This window comes from Pleurodeles waltl, chromosome 4_1, assembly GCF_031143425.1.
Source record: "Pleurodeles waltl isolate 20211129_DDA chromosome 4_1, aPleWal1.hap1.20221129, whole genome shotgun sequence".
Taxonomy (NCBI): domain Eukaryota; kingdom Metazoa; phylum Chordata; class Amphibia; order Caudata; family Salamandridae; genus Pleurodeles; species Pleurodeles waltl.
The window spans coordinates 595,484,008-595,503,682 of NC_090442.1; positions in this window are offsets into that span (position 1 = coordinate 595,484,008).

Sequence of the window (19,675 nt, forward strand, 5' to 3'; positions counted from 1 at the left end):
GCAGTACTGCACTCCATTAATCACTATGGGGGTCATTATGACCTCGGCGGTAAAAGGCTCTTACCGCCGGTCAGAAGACCGCCATTCTACCGCCGCGGCCGCGGTAACCCGCCACCGTCATTCTGACCAACAACTGCCAAGCTGCCAAAAACCCGACATCCACGGAAGGCCGCCTCATCAGCGGGCAGCGATAAACTGGAGATGACCAAACCTCCATCGCCACGCCAACACAAACACGCCCATGCCATTACGACCCACGAATCCACGCGGCGGTCATTCAACCGCTGTATTCCATTGGCGGTACACACCGCCGCGGTCAAAATACACACCCAGCTCAAAAACCCAGCCACATTGGACAATTTGAAATACACACACCTGATACACATACAAACACCACCCCCACACATCCAAGCAACTATAAAACACACACCCACATCACCCACAAACCCCCACTAGTTGGAAATCGGAGAGAAGGCGAGAGAGAGAGAGCGAGCACAGCAATCGAAAACCCCAACACACACAGGAACCCAACATCATCAACCACACCACATCTACGCACACATCACCACACACCACCACTCACATCACCGCAAACACCACCTCACACCTCATCCACACCACCCCATGGCACCCCAAAGACACCCCAGGTTTTCGGACCAAGAACTCCGGGTCATGGTGGAGGAAATCATAAGGGTAGAGCCCCAGCTCTTCGGCACACAGGTGCAACACACCACAATAGCCAGGAAGGCGGAGCTATGGCAGAGGATTGTCGACAGGGTCAACGCTGTGGGACAGCATCCCCGAAACCGTGAAGACATCAGAAAGCGCTGGAACGACCTACGGGGGAAGGTCCGGTCGATGGCCTCCAGACACAACATCGCTGTGCAGAGGACTGGCGGCGGACCACCACCCACCCCTCCCGAATTCACAGCATGGGAGCAAGAGGTCCTTAACATCCTGCATCCTGCGGGCCTCGCTGGAGTAGGCGGAGGAATGGACTCTGGTAAGTCTAGTCTCAACTACTCCCTCCCCCCAACCACCAGCATGCCAACCCACACCCCCACCCTCACCCCCAACCCCCCAGCACACAGCCTCCCTGCCAATGTCTCACCAGCACAACCCACCCAACCCAAAACCAAACCCTGAATGCCAACACAAACCATGGACACCCATCACCTATGCATGACCACTGCACATACCCATCCCCCCCACAAACCACCCTCACAACTCCTGCCACAAGGGAATGCCAGCACTGGGGGACAAGGGCACCCACAAATCGCACACCATGGAACACACAGAAGCAATAACCATACTCTTTCACCCCTGCAGGGCCCGAACGCCAACACACCGGCCAGGAGGGTCCAGATATGTCCATGCCACCCCCAGAACAGGCCCACAGTGAGGACAGCAGCTCTGTCGACCTGGAACCTGATGACCAGCCCGGACCATCGGGACCTCTGGACAGTCGGTTCCCCACACACAGACACAGGCCACAGCAGACCTAACCCCCTCTGGGAATATCAGCACCGCTCCCACCCAGCGGGCCCATGCCTCTGTCTCCAGGACAGGTCAATCAGCGGTGTGCCAGCCACTACAGGGCACCCAGGCTGACCCACCACCCCAACAACAACAGGGACCTGGGGGCAGTGGTAGTGGGCACACCGTCCAGGGGACAGAGGCCCGGGGAAACAGGGCAACTGGGAGGGCTGCAGTGCGACAGGGGGGGGAGGACAGGCCCAGGGAACCGACTCTCCAAGAGGCCCTCACCACCATCATGGGAGCATACCACCGCTCCCAGGAGACGATGGCGACGGTAATGGCCAGGTTCCAGGAGATCCAGGCACAGCAGGAGGAACGGTACATGGGGTACAGAGAGGAGCTCAGGAACATCGTGCAGGCCCTGAACCTAATAGTCACCACATTGCGGGACCATGTGGCACCCCAAAGGGCCCCTGTCACCAGCCCGGACCAGGAACAGCCTACCACCTCCGCCGGCGCTAGTGGACAGTAGGCCCCCACACAACGACGGGCCACCAGAACCCCACCTCCTGCTGAAGATCAACCACCCCGCAAGAGGAGCCTGAGGTCACAAAGGAAGACAGAGTAGGATGCCAAGACCCCCGCCAGCCTAAGATCCCCCCGGATGTCATTCCACTGTCCCACATCGTCACCCTGTCCAACCTTGAACTGCCCCTGCTCCATCCTTCCACAGGCATATGGACAATGCACCTGTGCGACCGAGAACTGGACTCTGCCATGGACATCACTCCACCCCCACCCATCACCGTTTTACTATCATGGACCTATATGTAGCACTTTAAATAAATCACTCATTGCACTTGAAACACTCAGGAGTCTGCTTGTATTCTTAACAAATGTATTACACATAACGGTTCAAAAATGTACAGTTACATTGTGATGACAACATACCAATGTCAATTTGCTTTACTCCATGGCCGAACAAACCAGAAGTCACGCAGTGGGTCATACAGCTCTGAAAAGACAAGGGAAAGTCACAATTCAGTTGAAAGGAACTGGGGGAAACACAGAAAGTAGAGATGCAGGAGGACAGAAGTAAATGTAAAATGCCGTGGGGGCTTCTTACCTGGGTGCTACTGAAAATACTGTTGTATGACCGTGTCCCTGTTGTCCGTGTCGTCCCCGTCGTCTTCCTCCTCTTCACTCTCCACAGGCTCCACAGCTGCTACAACACCACCATCTGGACCATCCTCCTGCATAAAAGGCACCTGGCGTCGCAATGCAAGATTGTGAAGCATACAGCAGGCCACGATGATCTGGCACACCTTCTTGGGTGAGTACATTAGGGATCCCCCTGTCATATGCAGGCACCTAAACCTGGCCTTCAGGAGGCCGAAGGTCCTTTCTATGATCCTCCTAGATCGCCCATGGGCCTCATTGTACCGTTCCTCTGCCCTGGTCCGGGGATTCCTCACTGGGGTCAGTAGCCAAGGCAGGTTGGGGTAACCAGAGTCACCTATTAGCCACACACGGTGTCTCTGTAGCTGTTCCATCACATAGGGGATGCTGCTATTTCGCATGACATACGTGTCATGCACTGACCCAGGGAACATGGCATTTACATGGGAGATGTACTGGTCAGCCAAACAGACCACCTGGACATTCATCGAATGGTAACTTTTCCTGTTTCTGTACACCTGCTCATCGTCTTTTGGGGTACTAAGGCCACATGGGTCCCATCAATGGCACCAATGATGTTGGGGATATGTCCAAGGGCATAGAAGTCAGCCTTCACAGTGGCCAAATCACCCTCCTCAGGGAAAATAATGTAGCTCCGCATGTATTTCGTCAGGGCAGACAACACTCTGGACAAAATCTTAGAAAACATAGGCTGAGACATCCCTGATGACATGGCCACTGTTGTCTGAAAAGACCCACTTGCCAAAAAATGGAGGACTGACAGAACCTGCACCAGAGGGGGAATTCCTGTGGGTTGGCGGATGGGGGACATCAGTGCTGGCTCCAGCTGGGCACACAGTTCATGTATAATGGCTCGGTCAAGTCGGTAGCGAAGTATAATATGACGTTCCTCCATTGTCGACAGGTCCACCAGCGGTCGGTACACAGGAGGATTCATCCTTCTCCTCGCAAGTCCCAGCGGACGGTGCCTAGGAAGGACAACATGGAGCACAGAGTCAAGCAACCCACAGGTACGTAACTACAGCTTGCACAGTACACGATTCTCAATGCATTGAATGGCTTGTATGAGTGGCAATGCAAGGCCTAGGCCTGTGTGACGCAGTAGTAATTAAGCCCTGTGGTCCCTTGTAATGGCGGCTGCCTGACCTGAGAAGTGTGACAGTGGGATGTGAGGTCAATGCGCTGGCGTGACACACCGTGGCGGTAGGCGGTCGAAGACCGCGGCGCAAAGCCGCATTGGTTAACATCGAGCCCTATGGGTTTCACGAGCCAATGACTAGCTGCGCCGGCGGTCGCGGAACGCACCGCGGCGGTACGTGCCGCCGCGGGCGTGACCGCCATTTTCTATCTGGTTAATCACTCGAGACCTGATCATCCACAGGAGAGGACCTATACTGCAAGTGCTGCTGTGACCTCGGTCTGGGAGATACAATGGCTGCTGTGACTGGGGAAAGGGCCCCTGCCTTCACTACAGAAGAGTTGGAGAAACTTGTGGATGGGGTCCTGCCCCAGTATGCGCGACTCTACGGTCCTCCAGACCAACAGGTAAGTACACTGTGTGCACGTTGAATGGGCTATGCCTGGGTTGTGTATGGTGGATGTAAGATGGTGGGGTGGGGGGACAATGACGAGTGCAAGGCACGACAGATGAGAGCATGTGCCACATGGCAAGGTTGGGGAGGGGGGCCAATCGCATCTATCATGCGGAAAATTTATGATATTTCAATTTCCACCCTGTACATGTCAAATAGGTCAGCGCCCATCAGAAGATCGACATTTGGCGTGCCATCGCCAAGGAAGTCCGGACCCTGGGGGTCCACAACAGACGGGGCACCCACTGCCGCAAGAGGTGGGAGGACATCCGCCGCGGGACCAGGAAGACCGCCGAGTCACTGCTGGGGATGGCCTCCCAACCTAGGAGGGGTGCCAGTCGTACCCTGACCCCCCTGATGTCCCGGATCCTGGCGGTGGCCTACCCCGATTTGGATGGGCGCGTGACGACATCACAGCAGACACAAGGGGATGAGTACCAGCACATTCAGCTATCTTCACACGCAGTGGAGGTGCCTGGGTGGGGGAGGAGGGCTGTGGGTGACATTAGGCCAGGGCGCTTTCTGTATTGTATTCCTCTCCTTTAGCCATGTCCCTGTGCCCCCGCCCCCCACCTCTGTACGGTGACAGGTACAGCTAGCCATGGTCCTGCATCACCCATGTGCGCGTTTGTTGTCCCTAGACCTGTTGGCCCAGTCACAAGTACTCAGTAGTGTACCCCGATTGCGCGGCTTAGTGCATGAGGCTCCTGTGTCTGTCCTCTCCGCCAACAGTGTTGACAATGCATGTACTCAACCTTTCATTATGTCTCCCCCCACCCTTTTTCTTTATCTTCTTGTGCATGTGTGCTTCAGCATCATCAGGCGGAGGAGACTTGGCACCGGAGCACGAGGGAGCTGCGACTCACAAGGCCCCGGTGGGCCATGGTACAGACACCGAGGCCACCAGTGATACGGAGGGCGAGGGGAGCTTCACAACGGGGAGCCGTGGTGAAACCAGCGACACCGACACGTCCTCGGATGGGAGCTCCCTAGCGGTGGCAGCAACATCCGTGCCCCCCGCCTCTACAGGTACAGCCGCCACCCAGCGCACCAGCTCCGCCCTCCCACCAGCCCCTCAGCCTACGCTCCGTGCACGCTCGCCCAAGAAGGCGGGCATCTCCTTCGCCCCAGGCACCTCAGCCCCTGCCCCTGTTACCCCAGCTGCCCTCAGTGAGGAGGTCATTGACCTCCTGAGGACCATCATTGTTGGGCAGACTACCCTTTTGAATGCCATCCAGGGGGTAGAGAGGGAGGTGCATCGTAGCAATGCATACCTGGAGGGCATTCATTCGGGTCAGTCTGCCCATCAACGATCGTTCAATTCTCTGGCCTCAGCACTGACGGCAGCCATTGTCCCTGTTTCCAGCCTCCCTCTTCTAACTGCCTCCAGCCTGTCTCTGTCTCCTGTTCCTCTGCCTATCCCATCCACACAATCAGACCAGCCTGCACACACCTCAACACCCAAGGGCAGCTCTTCCAGACCTAAGCACCACAGATCACACAAACATTCACCCAAGCAACACCCAGATGCAGACATGCCAACAGCCACTACCACCTCTGTGCCCCCCACCTCCTCGTCTCCCTCCTCCCTCCCTGTGACGTCTACACTCACGCCTGCATGCACACCACCAACAGCCAGTACTTCCACCACCAGCACACCCTCCAGTACAGTCCGCACACGTGCAGTCACCACCCCCACTGCCATTTACACGTCCCCTGTGTCCTCTCCCACTGTGTCTGTCACCCCCTCTTCCAAGACACACAAACGCAGGCAGCCACCCACCCAACAGCCAACCACCTCACGACAGCCTGCAGACCATGCACCTTCACCCAAGGACAGCACACCTGACTCTCCTACAACCACCTCCTCTTCCTCCACTCCCATAACCACTGCACCTACCGTTTACCTTGGTCCTAAAAAGTTTTACCTCTCCAATCTTGACCTCTTTCCCTCACCTGACCCACCCCCTCCATCTGCTAGGAGAGCACCTCTGCCACCACCAGCCCGGGTTCACGTGTCAGCGTAGTCCATGGATTTTGGAGTCCCCCCTTTGCCAGCAGTGAGACATCGGTCAGCAGCAAGGGGACAGCCAGCCCCCCCCCCTGGAAAGAGGACCCGGAAAGTGAGGGCCCGCTGCGGGAGGAGTGCCACGGCTGCCCCCAAGGACCAAAGTTCGGACACTTCACCTGCCACAACATCCAGGGGAGGCAAGGCCCAGAGAGCCACAGCGAAGGAGGGCAAGGGCAGCAGGGCAGAGAAGTCAGGCAGCAGGAGCGCGGACCAGGAGGGCCCCACAAGCCCCATCCCGGGTGTGAGGGAGGACACCCAAGGGCCCACGACACCGTCACCGAAGGGTCCAGCAACTGCACGGTCGGAGGGCGACTGAGCAGGGAGTCCTGCCCAGGTCTGACTCCCTGGAATTTCAGGACAATCACCGCTGAAGAGGGCCCCGCCGTGCAGGAAGGCACCGCTGAAGAGGGCCCCGCCGTGCAGGAAGGCACCGCTGAAGAGGGCCCCGCCGTGCAGGAAGGCACTGCTGAAGAGGGCCCCGCCGTGCAGGAAGGCACCGCTGAAGAGGGCCCCGCCGTGCAGGAAGGCACCGCTGAAGAGGGCCCCGCAAAGACAGGCCCCGCTCCGCTGGGCCCCGCCGTCTCAAGCACCGCTCCGCTGGGCCCTTCCTGTCAAGCACCGCTCCACTGGGCCCCGCCGTCTCAAGCACCGCTCCGCTGGGCCCTTCCTGTCAAGCACCGCTCCGCTGGGCCCCGCCGTCTCAAGCACCGCTCCGCTGGGCCCTTCCTGTCAAGCACCGCTCCTCTGGGCCCCGCCGCCTCAAGCACCGCTCCGCTGGGCCCCGCCATCTCAAGCACCGCTCCGCTGGGCCCTTCCTGTCAAGCACCGCTCCGCTGGGCCCTTCCTGTCAAGCACCGCTCCTCTGGGCCCCGCCGTCTCAAGCACCGCTCCTCTGGGCCCCGCCGTCTCAAGCACCGCTCCGCTGGGCCCTTCCTGTCAAGCACCGCTCCTCTGGGCCCCGCTGTCTCAAGCACCGCTCCGCTGGGCCCCACCGTCTCAAGCACCGCTCCGCTGGGCCCTTCCTGTCAAGCACTGCTCCGCTGGGCCCTTCCTGTCAAGCACCGCTCCTCTGGGCCCCGCCGTCTCAAGCACCGCTCCGCTGGGCCCTTCCTGTCAAGCACCGCTCCGCTGGGCCCTTCCTGTCAAGCACCGCTCCGCTGGGCCCCGCCGTCTCAAGCACCGCTCCGCTGGGGCCTTCCTATCAAGCACCGCTCCGCTGGGCCCTTCCTGTCAAGCACCGCTCCGCTGGGCCCCGCCGTCTCAAGCACCGCTCCGCTGGGCCCTTCCTGTCAAGCACCACTCCTCTGGGCCCCGCCGTCTCAAGCACCGCTCCTCTGGGCCCCGCCGTCTCAAGCACCGCTCCGCTGGTCCCTTCCTGTCAAGCACCGCTCCGCTGGGCCCTTCCTGTCAAGCACCGTCCCGCTGGGCCCCGCCGTCTCAAGCACCGCTCCGCTGGGCCCTTCCTGTCAAGCACCACTCCGCAAGGCCCCGCCGTCTCAAGCACCGCTCCGCTGGGCCCTTCCTGTCAAGCACCGCTCCGCTGGGCCCTTCCTGTCAAGCACCGCTCCTCTGGGCCCCGCCGTCTCAAGCACCGCTCCTCTGGGCCCCGCCGTCTCAAGCACCGCTCCGCTGGGCCCTTCCTGTCAAGCACCGCTCCTCTGGGCCCCGCCGTCTCAAGCACCACTCCTCTGGGCCCCGCCATCTCAAGCACCGCTCCGCTGGGCCCTTCCTGTCAAGCACCGCTCCTCTGGGCCCCGCCGTCTCAAGCACCGCTCCTCTGGGCCCGCCGTCTCAAGCACCGCTCCGCTGGGCCCTTCCTGTCAAGCACCGCTCCGCTGGGCCCTTCCTGTCAAGCACCGCTCCTCTGGGCCCCGCCGTCTCAAGCACCGCTCCTCTGGGCCCCGCCGTCTCAAGCACCGCTCCGCTGGGCCCTTCCTGTCAAGCACCGCTCCGCTGGGCCCCGCCGTCTCAAGCACCGCTGGCCCAATAACTGTGCCGGTTCTGTGTCGTGCTAATGTTCACGCTGCACTCGGGCCACCCTGCCTCCCCCATTGCCTGTGGAGACTGTTATCCACTTGATGGACTGTGGCTTTGCACTCCCCAGGATGGTACAGTGGGCAAGCCACCCACTGTAGAGACTTGAGAGACTGTGGCTTTGCACTCCCCAGGATATGACAGTGGGCAAGCCACCCACTGTAGAGACTTGAGAGACTGTGGCTTTGCACTCCCCAGGATTGAACAGTGGGCATGGTGGCCCCTTCTTGGATCTGGCGTCGTGGACTCATGTGGCTGTGGTGCCCCCCCTTCCCTTCCCCCTGAGGTGCCTGTAGTTTTGTCATCTGATGCCCCTGCAGTGTTCTCTCCAACGGACTCAGGTCTCCTGTGTGGGCTTTGCCCATGTGTTGATACACTTTGGCCCACGGACATTTGCAATTTCTGTGACTGTGCGGGACTTTCTGCCTCTATTTCTCGGTCACGCAATGTTTACATTTGACATTTTTTGCTTCATTTTCCTATTTTACCATATCTTCAATGACCCTAATTTTTACATAAATGTTGTTTCTCACTTTAATCATATCTTTTCGTTATTCCGGGGGGTATGGGTGGGGTCACTTTGACTTGGTGCTCTGCATTGGTGTGTAGATGGTTGGGGGGTGGGTGTGATGCGTATGTGTGTGCCCGTAACCCTTCCTCCTCCCCCCCTCCCCTGTGTCGTAGGTGCGGTACTCACCGTTGTCGTCTGCGCCGGAGTTCGTACTCGTGGTAGATGAGCAGGTAGACGAGAGCGGGTAGGATGTGTAATTCGGGCTCCATGCTGTTCTCTGTCCTCGTGGAGTGCATAGAGGTGAGCGTTTTCCCGTTCGTAGTCTGTTTCCGCTGTGTTTTTATCGGCGGGCTCCCGCCCCGGAAAAGGTGGCGGATTGGTGAGTTGTGATAGGGTGGGCAGTACATTGTCTGCCGCCCGCCTGTTGGCTGTGACCGCCGCGCTGTTTGTCTGTCCCGCCGTGGCGGTCAGAGTGTTAAAGTGGCGGGCTCTGTTGGCGGTTCCCACCAGGGTCAGAATTCCATTTTTTGTACCGCTAGCCTGTTGGCGGGTTGGCCGCCGCTTAATCACCGACCGCCGAGGTCCGAATGACCCCCTATGTCTTCACCCACGTGGAAGGCAATAGATGCGGCTTACTTTCTGGTCAGATGAAAGACAAAGAGCACAGCACAAGAAAGTATCGAAGGACACGTCTGCTGACAAACTGTACCGCTATGCTTCAGAGTGTGGTTGCCAAAAGCAAGGAACTCCCACTTCTAGCTTCTTAAATTATTTGAAGTCATATCATGAATATTTTTACGATTTACTGTCTTGATGTCTGCTAATTAATCCAGTTGATATTTTTGCAGTTGTCATGTTACTTTTGATATATGTCAATATTTATCTCGCAATAATGCACTCATTGGAGTGTTTATGTTTTCTTGCTCTGCCCTGTGTTCCATTTTCCCCCTCCCATCTCTCGTGTTGCGCCTCTTGTCTGTTGCTTCTCCGATCCCTTCTTGACCAGCCCTGGATTTTTCTTTCCTTTTTATGGGCGAGCGCAAAGCGCTCCGTCCATTCTGTAATCTCTCTTTTGGCTTCAAACCACGCCCACGTCATGTTAGTCACTTACACTGGTTCGTGGGCTTGCCTTTTAAAATCCGCTTGCTTTCATTTGTGAAAGGCATGCAGACGTCATGCCTTTTCCGGTGTTTAGCCCACCTACACAGCATCGGTAAACTTCTAAAAACATGCGAGGCTCGATGTTTTTAGCCTGGGGTCCGGACTACTTTATGTGTTTATTTTCCATGCAGCGCAATAGCGCTGCATTTTATATAGGGCGATTACACTGCTTTTTTTTTCTTTACAATGCTAATAGCTCTAACTCGAGCAAATGCGAGACCCCTTGCATTGAAAATGCTTGTTGGGTCTTGTCTACATGCTCTGACGAGACTCCTGTGTTCGGTAATGGGCTTAGAACCTGCAGATTGCTCAGCACTGGTTTGCAGCATTGTCACCCTCCTTTTCTGTCTTCTGATTCAGCACTGCTTGCCACACATCTTTCGTTGACGTATGGACCACACACTGATTATTTAACTTTAATTAGTGTCCCTCCACAGACCATTCGCTGCTTGTACTGTGATTCAGGTACTAATTTGTGTTTTACAAAATACTATGACATGGTCAACGGTGGCCACATATCACTTTTTGTATGTCTCCCCACTCGCCCCATCCTGTTTTTCTCTCCCCCCCACCCTGTTTTTTTTTTTTTTTGCATTGTGCTGTGACTCAGGTAGTATTAAAAAAAAAACGATATGACGTGCTCAATGCTGGTCGAATCATAACGCTTTTGTTTTTTATTCACCTTCCCATTACCCTCGCTTTTCTCTCGCCATCCTGTTTCGTCTCCCACCAACCTCCCGTAGATATCATCTCCTCGGCCTGCATCTCTTCCTTCTCCTGCTGTTGTAGTTTCGAAGGCTGTGACTGTTTTTTGGCATACATAAGTGCCTCTCTCTCTGTCACTCTCTCGTACGATTCACACTATACGAGTTGGCTTATACTGCCAGAAAATAATGTATACTTCCGACGCTGCAGTGTTAAGGATTGCTTGGTGAGCGTGGCTGTTTTTCATGTTGTTTCGATCTCCCTTTACCCTACTTTCAAACATTTCTTCCGTTACGTGCACATACGTCCAGCGCTGATCTCTGTCGTGTGTCTAGACAGACCGTCATTGTATAATCAGGCAAAACTGCGTACAGCTCCTTGAATATTCCTAGGGAAGAGTGGGTTGTTTCTGTAATATCCTTCTTTGAATATTCCTCATGTTATAAATAGATTCACTGGCCTATTTTGCGTGTTGTTGCTGCCAAAAGTCTTCCTACAAGCCCCCCTCCCCCACCCGTTGCACACCGTCACCCACCCAGCCCCGTTACACACCCCCACCCGATTGTCAAAGACAATAACTCACCGATAGACGCGAACCATTGGCTTTGTCAATGCTTGCTTCCTTCTCCCACCGAGTTTCTGCATTGCTCACCCGCCCACCCTAGCTCCCTGTTGGTCCCTGTCGCTTGGTGGCATTCAAATCTCAATATAGACGCAGTCTTTCATAGTTGTTAATTGTCTTTACTTCATAACCGAAGAACGAACGTTTCATACATGTCCACTGTACACTAGGACAGTACTTTCATCAACACACAATTCGGATTTTCTGCATGCGATACAATTAAACGTTTCCAGTCAATGATTTTGACAAACCGTGCAAGCACATATACCATGTACTCAGTTACTCAATTTGAATATTGTACTTGATAGACGAATGAACCACCGTTTTATACAGCGGGGTAACACAATGGACATGATTTATTAAATAGTGCAATGCAGAATGACGCATAAGAGGAGGACCTGAAATTCACGCCACCAGTGGTCGAATCACTCCAATATATGCATGTTAGTACCTGCCTTCGACCAAAATAAAACCTCTCATTTTCACAATTGTATAGTTTGATCCTGCTTCTGGGTGGCCCGGGCCACCCGAGTTTGGTGGCAGTGGGGCTCTGAGTTACTGCCACTCGTAAGCGCTTCTAGTAGGGGCGTGGGGCGCTGTAGCACCCTCACAGTACTCATGCTGGAGTTCACAAGGTGAATTACCTATAAAGATGCACTTACATTCTATCGTGTCATAGAGGTCAACTGTCAGGCTACGTCTCCTGATAAATTGTTGCCTATTCTTTAAACATGATGATTGGTGATTTTTTTGCTTTGTCTGTCCACAAAGTGAGAGATTTTTGTAATCTAAACTATGTGACAATCTTGCTGAGTGTGAAAGAAACGGCTGTTGAATTATATTTTTTTCTAACCCACATCAGTTTGACTGTAAAATATTTCATAATATATGTGCAGTTATGAAAGGACAAATTGAGCGTTCTTTTATAATTCCGAAGTGTGTTGGAATCAAATGTTTTATTTCGACCAAAACAAATGAAGGGTGCTTTTACTTAGCAGTACGCGTTTCATAAATATTAATTGAATCCCCATTTCCATACATTATCATTTGTGGGCTGTATAGTGTTATCAGTAAAACTCCATGTCAGAGAAAATTTAGTGGCCATGTCAATGGAAAATGTGGTGTCTGGAAATGACAGTGCGCTAGCTGCCACTGCATGCTTTAGTTATATATTTGCATCGGGGGCAAATATATGCGCCACTGGGTAAATACCTCTCTTTCTACACCCCTGTTGGATGAGCGTGGCTCATTGGCTAAACTTTTCAGTGACGTGACACCGACTGCAGCACCCCCGCTCCGAAATTTGTTCCAGCACTGCTGCTACCACTGGCCGGGGCCTGAGGTGTCACCTCGGGAGGCTCCTTCTCCACCCCACAATCACCACCACCACCACAAGGCACATAATACAACCAATGATTTCTTCACCAACAAGGAGACATTACTTTACCTGAACTCTGCCAAGTATTTCTTGCAGTAACGATGACTTCTCTGCGGCGAATGCGCTGCTTTGCTGGGAGGGCACTGGGTTTAGCATTGAATACACAGGTGGATTCGAAGGATCCCGGTGAGGTCGCCATGTGAGCAACAAATCTAGGGCATGGTAAAGAAGGGCGGTCACTGTGGTGATTGTGCTGCAAACGAAGAAAACATAGTGATCAGAGCCTGTCAAGTGTGGACTTTTTTAGGGCGATTATTAGTCCCTGGAGGGAAGCGTTAATGTCGAAAAGGTTTTAATCCATTCTACAAGCACTTCCCTGATCTAAATAATCATTCATTTTGGAAACAAGGTGCTGAATTTCGTAAATGATATATAAGAGTTTTCTGCATGTGAGTACTTTAGTAATACTTCTGAAGTACGCCACCTCTTACCTTGCAAGCTCACACCTTCATTTGCCCCTCGGTTCTGCCTCACGTCCTTGTAGCCCACTTGGCCATGCCAACCTCAGTGAGGTGAAATGATCTGAAGGGTCCTACTGATAATGCATTTGCTTCTCAACACAGCTAAGAAATGGGCACTGCCGCTGCGTGGGCGGCTACTACACATACACGGAGCAGGTCATAAAGGCAACGCATAAGACATACAAATATGCAGTCAAATACAGTGGAGGATTTTGGTTTATAATGTTTGTGAAATCCCACAACTGTAACCAGTTACCCAGCTCTGTGCAGTTGACCAGTTCCACCCTCTGAGCCCATGTGCTGTGTATGATAAATCAGGAGCGAGGTTCTCACTCTTCCACTTTGGAGGCATCAGCCACCCGTATTCACCCATCGTTTACCCCTTCTACCTGTCGCCGGTTACTAGCCATCACAAGGATCCCCTGGGTGCTGTACCGTTTAAAAGAATCCTAGCAGCTCACCCAGAAAGCTAGTGGCCTGATTTGCAAAAACACTTTCGGCTGTGATCGTATGTTTAAGACCAGTAATGGGTGGATTTACATCATCTAGCTATTCATAAAAGATGCGGAAGCAAGTGTAAATCCATTCACATCTGTATAATTGTACGCCACGGCTGCATACAAATAGGCAGGTTTAAATCTCATGCCCACAGGATGGGAAGCTGACATTGAAAAGTATTGTTAACCCTCTGAGTTTATAAATACTCACAAACCTGAACGATTGAGCATATTCACATGCTCTTCTCTGACACAATTCCACCACGAAAACAGTGAAAAATGTGCTTCTGTAAAGAGCTGTAGTAAAATCCTTTTCAGGCCGGGAAAGAGAACAAATTCGTGGAGGTGAAGGGGAAGGGATTTCTCCGTGGTGGGGAAACAAAGTCTTAATTTTGAGAAAAAACGGAAAAAATGTCTAACACCGCCTCGACAGGTACAGCAAAGTGGGCAAAATGGGCTCTGGCCCAGGGCTCCTGTCTTTCATGGGGCCCCCTGATACAGCCAGCTCTGTTCTGCAGAATCTTGCCCAATGACTTTGAAGATTTTTTTAAACAGGGTGTTTTAAATACAGTTTTCCTTTAATTATTTTTTTATTCGGATGATGTGTAAGAGGCTATTACAGACATTTTGCAGAGAAATGTTGTGTTTATGTTTCATGCAACATCCATAAAAAAAATTCTTTTAGCTCAAAATAGTCCTCACATTTGAGAAATGGGAGGTTGTAACGTTTTTTTTTTTTTGCACGAATATTAGTGAGCTGCTGCTGTGTTACAATATTGAAAACACACATCACTATCTCTGAACATTAAATGCAAACACATTTAGAAATAGCACCAGTATGCCTGTGCACTGTCAGTGAACTGGTTAAAGAGGGCTTGAAAGAGCTGAAATTGGGCCATAAATTTAAAGCTGTTCAGAACAGGGACCCCCAAGATATGTTTGGCCCAGGGCCCCCTAGATCCTTAAGATGTCCCTGGAACAATAAGGCATAATGGGCATACATCATGAAGAAAGGTTACATAACATGCCAGTGGATATGTCTGTGAATTCCAAAAAAGCGTGTAAGCACATTAAGTTGGTAAACAGATGTCTTGTTCATTTTGTGAATCAGGCCCTAATGTGATGTGGCCCACTTATTACCTGTGGCGATTTACAGCTCCATGCGGTGGGATCACTCAGATACAAAACTACAGAAAGGTAGTTTTTAAATTAATGCTACCATGGGTGGTTTTCTCCATGAATAAAGGGTCGTCATATAGAATTCAGACTGGAGAGTTAATCTTGGTCTCCTCTTAAATTCACCACCAAACTAAAACTCCCCACAGTTCCCTTTCAGGTAACCAGTTTTACTTACCTGGAGGTTCTACTGAGATGTCACAGACGCCACAACTTATCCATCTGGGCTACATTCTACAACTTCAGCTCTAGAGCTGCACAGCTAACTTCACTCAGATTCACCATATGCTACTTACACACCCACACGTGGAAAAAGACCCTCAGGCTCCAAACTAACTGTATTCTATACTAAGCCCATGTTACAAACTGGGGGAATTAGAGCTCCTCTCTGGGTAAAAATCCTTCCTTCCCATGGTGTATACTACCACTACTGGGCAGATTGAATATCATTGTGAGTGAAGTCTTAATTCAAATGACAGAATACCATTATTTATCAAAATAAAATTTGAGCTAGGAAGACAGGTTTTACCACAAATTGTGGTATTGTTATTCTGAAAGTCAAAGTTCCTCTTAGACGCCGCTTGAGAGAATTCAGAATTGTTTGTACAGCCCCTTCATTTAAGCCTTTTCTTAATAGTTTACTTTGGGTTTCCAAAGCATCCTACCCTGGATTATCATACAATCTCCCTCTAGCTCCTACTCTTGGCCACCAAACATGCATTGTTCAGTAAAAAACATGCATCACTCTTACAGGCGTTAGATGACCCTATTCCTGTATGTCAAACACGTGCACTGTGAACTTGTACATCATCCTTTATTGGACTTTCAGAGCATGCTACTCTTAGCTGTCAGTTCATCTTGTGTTCAGCTATCATCTTATTCACTGCAGGCTGCAGGCTTTCAGACACTTCTACCCTGAGCTTTCAGACTGTCCTACTCTAGGCTGTTAGATCTACCACATCCACCTGTCACATCATCCTACTCTTCCTACTCTTCCTCAGCAGTCACTTCTACTGTAGCATTTGAGACCAGCCCCATTGGGATTTGAAACTATTCTACCCTTGCCTTTCAAATCATCCTATTGTGTGCAACCAGTGTACCTAACTCTAAGCCTACAGACCACTCTGATCTGTGTCATCACACCATCCTATTCCGGCCGATCTTACTTTTCTCCTGTCTGCCATCAGAAACTCTCCTCTGGGCTAAGATACCATCATAAACTGGGCATTTCAATTTACTACTCTAAGTTATTGTGCAGTGCTACTCTGAAATGGGACATCATCTTTCTCCCTTCTACTAAACCTCCTACTCTGGGCAGTCAAGCTTGCTGAATTTGGAATATCAGACCACTGTAGCCCATCAGACGATCCTATCTTAAACTTTCACAACTTTCTATTATCTGTAATTTCTGGGCTATTTACCCTATCCTCCTAGGGGTTGTTGGGGATTTGTGCTCTGACTTATAGGGCGTATGTACTAAGCATTTTTCCCATTGCAAATGGCCCCATTTCCAAAATCGAGCCATTTGAAACAGCAAAAATGCTTTTTGAAACATAAAAAAACACACAAACTGCAATTCTCCACAATTACAGTTTGGGTGTAGAAATCACTATTTGGAAGGGGCATGTTCAGGGCGTCCCTTCCAAATAGCGATTTCCAGTGTTATGTATCAAGGTTTTGCGACCAAACTGCGGTCACAAGACCTTGATATTGTACCACCAACTGTCCTAAAAGTTGGAAAAACATTTTTTGAGAACAGGCAGGGGTCCCAGGGTGGACTGCTTACTCTTAAAAAAATAAAACTTCAAAGATTCATTGTTTTCTTTTTAAACACATCCCATTTTCCTTTAAGGAAAACAGGCTGCATTAAAAAAAAAAAAAACTGCTTTATTTAAAAGCAGTCACAGACATGGTGTCCTGCTGACCCCAGCAGGCCACCGTCCCTGTGGTGGCAGTGATTCCTAAGGGTTCGCAAATTGTGACCTACCTCATTAATATTCATGAGGCAGGTCGATTTGCGACCCACTGGGAATTGCAAGTATGAAACAAAATGTTTCGTACATAAGGAAAAGCGTTTTTCCAAATAGCGATTCAGATTAAATTGTTATTTAGAAATCGCTATTCCTTCTCTTTGTACACGTTTCCCAAGATAACTCCCTATTTTGAGATTTCATACTCATTTAAGTTAATTGGGAAATCATGTCATCCTTCTTTGAGTGATCAAACCACCACACTCTGAGATGATGAGCCGTCCTAATCTTGTGACTTAATTTAACCTGATAGAAAGAGAACAGTTTCATCTCCAAAACACTCACACTGCATTCTTATTTCATAACTGTGTTACTCTGTTTTGAATACCACCCAAATTCTACTTTGTGTTCTCGTGCTCTTGAGGAATTAATCCAATGTTCCTGTAAGGCAATGCATGCGTGTATTGCCTAAAAGAATGTTGCATCTTATGGTTACTATCTTTTTATTAGAGTGATATTTTTATTAGTCTAATACATGCTATTTGTGAACTTTTAGGTCAGATCTAGTAATAAAAAAATTAACAAAAACACAGAAATATATACAAATATAAAAAGGCATTGGGTCAGCCTGCTAGATCCTCTGGTATGTCCCGTGTCCTGCAGATGTAGTGTCCGCCCACCAACGCATACAGCATAGGGGAATGGGTTCTCATACTCCAGCCATTGGCTCTCTTGTTCTGTGAGTGAGGGCATTTTGCCTTATCACATGTGCAACTCCTTCTAAAAAGAAGTACACTTCAGTGGCAGCACTGGCATTGTTTTAATTTTTTTCAGGTATCCTTGTAAGTTTAAACTATGTCTTAGATTACAGCAATTTAAAGCCAGTAGTACTTCTTTGTGGCAATAAGATTCATTTTCCAGTGAGATGCAGAAAACTAAAAATGTTTTCTATTCCTGTTCACAACAAACTTGCCCACTCAGAAGCACTCATACTTTTCTATTAGAGTTATATGGAATGAATATTTTTTTAATTGTTATTGCAGTCATGTTTTCTCCGTGTTTTACTTTAAAGCCATATGCTTGCAATAAAAATATAAAAAACAAACATCACAGTAGCTTGCCAAGATACGATCTATTGGCTTTGCCAGTGCTTGTTAAAATTCTGTGTTCAACATCCTCCAGCTTTGATTTGCCTTTTTCTCAGTAGTACTTTTTAAGTATCACCTTTACAGCACTTTAAAATAAATAATTTCACAGTTATTATCATATTTATATTCTTTACTTGTGGAATCATTGTTCTCTCTATGAATTCATAACTGGCTTCATAAAAATATTACTTTTAATACACCACTGCAAACGTCTTTATATGTTTGGCATTCTAATGTTAACACGGGGAACAAGATGTATTTGACTCTTACAACCAAACAATAATAAAAGGGTAAATAATGAAATATCCAGATAAATGTGACTCATTGGTCCAAGCAATTCACAATCACACTACCGGCTCTATTGATTTTTAGCTACAGAATCAACTCACATTTAATGCAGCTGACAACTCAACATGGCTCATGCGATTTGGCTTATATGCATACTGTATTAAATGGATATTCAAAAGTGTTCTCCCATGGCATGACAAAGCATATTCTCCAATCCTGAAACTGGGCCATAGCTCCTAAATAGCATCACCTGCGTAAAATGCAGACGAGTCACAAAAAAAGAAAGAAAACGTGCAAAGTACCAGGTATAGCACTTGTGTGTGAGAAGGTAGCCTCTTTCTAGCCTTGTTACCCCCACTTTTGGCCTGTGTGTGAGTGTATGTCAGGGTGTTTGTCACTGTTTTCACTGTCTCACTGGGATCCTGATAGCCAGGCCTCAGTGCTCATAGTGAAAACACTATGTTTTCAGTATGTTTGTTATGTGTCACTGGGATCCTGCTGGTCAGGACCCCAGTGCTCATAGGTTTGTGGCCTATATGTATGTGTCACTGGGACCCTGTCACACAGGGCCCCAGTGCTCATAGGTGTGCATGTATATGTTCCCTGTGTGGTGCCTAACTGTCTCACTGAGGCTCTGCTAACCAGAACCTCAGTGGTTATGCTCTCTCATTACTTTCAAATTGTCACTAACAGGCTAGTGACCAATTTTACCAATTTACATTGGCTTACTGGAACACCCTTATAATTCCCTAGTATATGGTACTGAGGTACCCAGGGTATTGGGGTTCCAGGAGATCCCTATGGGCTGCAGCATTTCTTTTGCCACCCATAGGGAGCTCTGACAATTCTTACACAGGTCTGCCACTGCAGCCTGAGTGAAATAACGTCCACGTTATTTCACAGCCATTTTACACTGCACTTAAGTAACTTATAAGTCACCTATATGTCTAACCTTTACCTGGTAAAGGTTAGGTGCAAAGTTACTTAGTGTGAGGGCACCCTGGCACTAGCCAAGGTGCCCCCACATTGTTCAGAGCCAATTCCCTGAACTTTGTGAGTGCGGGGACACCATTACACGCGTGCACTACATATAGGTCACTACCTATATGTGGCTTCACAATGGTAACTCCGAATATGGCCATGTAACATGTCTATGATCATGGAATTGCCCCCTCTATTCCATCCTGGCATAATTGGCACAATCCCATGATCCCAGTGGTCTGTAGCACAGACCCTGGTACTGCCAAACTGCCCTTCCTGGGGTTTCACTGCAGCTGCTGCCAACCCCTCAGACAGGCAGCTGCCCTCCTGGGGTCCAGCCA